The sequence below is a fragment of the Malaya genurostris genome, chromosome 1 (genome assembly GCF_030247185.1).
Source record: "Malaya genurostris strain Urasoe2022 chromosome 1, Malgen_1.1, whole genome shotgun sequence".
Lineage (NCBI taxonomy): Eukaryota > Metazoa > Arthropoda > Insecta > Diptera > Culicidae > Malaya > Malaya genurostris.
This window is the reverse complement of record NC_080570.1, coordinates 108345058-108348863: the sequence shown is the minus strand read 5'-3', so window position 1 is coordinate 108348863 and position 3806 is coordinate 108345058.

The window sequence follows — 3806 nt, the reverse complement described above, 5'->3', positions numbered from 1 at the left end:
TCAATTTTCACTTCTTACAAAGGAAAGCAGTTGGACAAAGTCAGACCATACCGTTTGTTGTGAATTGTTTTGTTTTCTAGATCGATCACGGGGTGGATATCACTAATAGTGCTTGAAATAGACAATAGGTCATTAGGTGGTTTCAAGCATTTTTATACCTGGAATTGGTCACCAATCTGGATTAACTTGATGCAGTTGGGTTAATATATCACATTTATCTTGAGCTGGTGAATTTAATTCGAAAAGGAGGACTATTATAATCAGGAATAAGAGTAAATTGACATCTTATGAATCGTTAAGGAACTTTCAAACCATTCCGATCCGCTTCGGCGCTGGCACTAATGTTATGCACTTTTTTTATTATGTCGTTCATTTATATCCGGCTTTAACCTAGTTATGGTCGTTCGTCGGGTAAAATGTTATGCACATTGCAATGACAACGAAACTGAATCAGACAATCGGGGGAGGTTTGAATGTACCAAAATTTCTCCAACTTTAACACAAAATTCATCTTCTAACTGAAAGTGTGAGATGTGTGTTTCTGGAATAATATGTATGTGTGCATCAGCGCCGCTTCTACATTTTATTGGGCCCGGGGGCAAGATTTTTTTGTGCACTCCAAACTAACTGAATGTCTTTTTTTTGCTCGGTTGGTCCTGTCCGGAGCCCCTAAAACCGTGGGCCCAGTGCACTTGCCTCCACTGCCCCTATGTAAAAGTAGCCCTGGTGTGCATAGTGTATTATTTCAATATTACTATTTTCCCTGTCCTTTGACTAAGAAAGAACAATGGAACCATGTCCTCTTTGTTACCTCTGAGAGCCGCAAACAGCGTGGACAACATCGCCCAAAGTCTGCAAACCTAGTAATTTGATTGCATGTTAAATGTAGCTCTCACTTAGATTGCGTTTTACTTTCTTAACATTCGTTACTTTCACTCTTCCTCACTAATGCTACACTCACTCTTCAATCACTATGGGGATGCAAAAATGATTGAGTGGTTACCGTGTGAACCAAATTTCCTGCCCAAGTGACACATTCTTTGGTGAACTTGTAATAAAAGATACTCGTATCTTTCGTTGCAAATTGGTAACCGCGAAGGAATCTCTCACTTGGGTTACGAGGGTTTCCTACTTCGTTACTGTTGTTCATTTGGGCACCATAGCAGAGTTCGTTACTTCAAATCGTGTTTTCTTTGTTTGTTTTCCAATATCAATGGTTTATTTAGGGGTTTTGGTTGAAGGCAATGGTTTATTTTTTCTCTCTTTAATCTAATGTACATAGTCTACAAAGGAAATAAAAAATACACAAAATGTGATGGGTAGAAGGCAAATTAGATTGGTGATAGAGTGTGAAGTATTATCTTGCGGAAGGAGAATACGATTTGGTATTGCTTTTTAAAGGTATGTCTAACTCGTACAGAGTAATAAGACTCAGTTCGTCGAGTACACAAAATGTCTATGTGTGAGTATGTAATAAAAATATGCACTCGATTCTCTCGGAGATGGCAAACCTAGATTCAAACTTCCGGTTCGGGAGTAACGCAAAATAAATGAAAAACTCGATTTTCTCAGAGATCGATTACCCGATTTTCTTTAACTTAGATTTAAATGGGAGACCCTACAGTCTTATAGTCTGCCATAGAATTTTATGAGCATTCGACTCCGGTTTTGGAGTACGGGGTAAAATGTTCAAAAAATAAAATAATAATAAGCAATCGTGGTCTCCAGACCGGAAATCACTCAAACTTCTCAGAAACGGCTGGATTCAAATGAAAAGTATCGTTTTCCCTTAAGCTCGTGTACAATTTAGTCCGGTTCCAGAAATATAAGGTAAGTGTGAATGAAATTGCAACCCGCCATTTCGAGCGATAATGCGAAAAACGATTTTTTTTCTTCTGAATATGGCTCATAATTATTTCAATTTATGGATTATGTTAGTTGCTGGCCAAACAAACCGTTTTCAACAATATCGGTTCACAGTCCTCGGTTCCGGAAGTACTGAAAATAGTGATCAACAACGGAACTCTTTCCGTTTTCTCAGACACCGCTGTGTCAATTTTCACTAACTTAAACTCAAATGAAAGGTTTTGCGGACTCATAAACTGCTTTTGACTTTTGTTCGAATCCGAATTCCGGTTCCAGAACAACAGGGTGAAAACTCCTTTAAACTTGGCTCAGATCTGTTTATAAATTGAAGAGGTTCTGCTAGTTTATGCCCAAACAAACTTTTTTGTTTTCTCGAAAGTTACGTTTGAATTAGTTGTCCAAAGAATTAGCCAAACAGTGCATTGACCGTTGTATCGCTGAATTACAATTAATAGTTCTGTTTTAATCACAGTTTTGAGTGCAGCCACAGAAATAGTTTGCATTGGTTTTAAAGCTTGATTTTTCTTGTACCTTCATTGTTGCAATTACCCTTACGGAAAAGCTCGAGGTCGCAAAACAACCTAAAATATTTTTCATTTGTCTGAATTTGATTGATCAATGTTTGGTACAACTAACTAATTGATTGTAAATTCTTCTGCTATCATATTCGATTTATCATACTTGCAGCTAGATAATGACATACTCATCAATGTTACAAATCACAAACGGGTAATGGAGTGCTACAATCGAGCAATTCTCGAAGCAATAACACACACCTCAAACATAAAATGGAACGTTACAATCAGGTATCCTTGACCATGACAAACTCCCAGCAGTTACTTGTGTTGTAACAACTAACATAGTTGTTGATTTTAAAATTTTCAAAAAAAACTTTGATTTTGAAATTTGCAAACATTCGAACCGTCATACAAAATTACGATAAAAAATCGTTACGCATTGGTACGTGGGAGAACGGAAAGAGAATAAAAACTTACAACGCTTCCAAAACACAACCGAATTCTCCAGCTATGATTATGAATGGTTATATTGATGTTAAGGGCTGAGGCCAGTGTGTTTTAGGGTGATTTAGAGGGCTATTTTCACGCTTCAAATCTGATTTTCTCAGAAACGGTGACGAATATTAATATTAAAAAACCCAACTGACAATCTTTTAGAAAATTAGTTTAGATTATTCTGTGAAAATTTCAGAATGTTTCATTGACTTTAGCGGTCAGGAAAGTCTTTTTTTCTGAAGGCAGAATTGCTTAGCTGAAAACGCCGTCTTTCAACTTGTTCATTGAATATCTCGCCCTCAAAAGCATGGATCAAAAATCTATCCTGACAATGTCTAGATAATTTAGTTTAGATGCGATTATTGCATAAAACCATATATGTTGTCGGGATAAAAATTAGTGACAGGGGGCCGAGCATGTTAACACTCCTAATACCAAGCCTAAAAAAGTTACGCAAAGCACCAAGCCTCAAAAAAAGTTGGAACGGTAACTTTGAGCTATCATAGCTCAGTTGATACTTGACCAATTTCGATAAATTTTTCACCCTCGAATTTTGTGAAGTTTGTAGATTATTTTAAGTATATCATTATTGGCAATCTTTTAGGAAAAACTAAAGAAAATCAGTTTTTTCCCGTTCCAAGTTTTTTTTCGAGCTCATAACGTGCCCTATCTGCATTCATGCGGCACCTGCATCGCGAATCGGATATTGAGAACTTCAACTTTACCGAGTCATAACTTTGTTGTTAGTCAACCGATCTTCAAAATTTGTTCACCATTGGAAAGGTAATACATCCAGAAATAATATGCACTGAAAAAACCGAAAAATAGGGTTATCTACCCAAAGGTATAATGAAAACTGTAGATAGATGACCTAAGAAAAGATGAGACTTTTTACAATGATCGTAAATATCTCGAAATTCAAAGCGA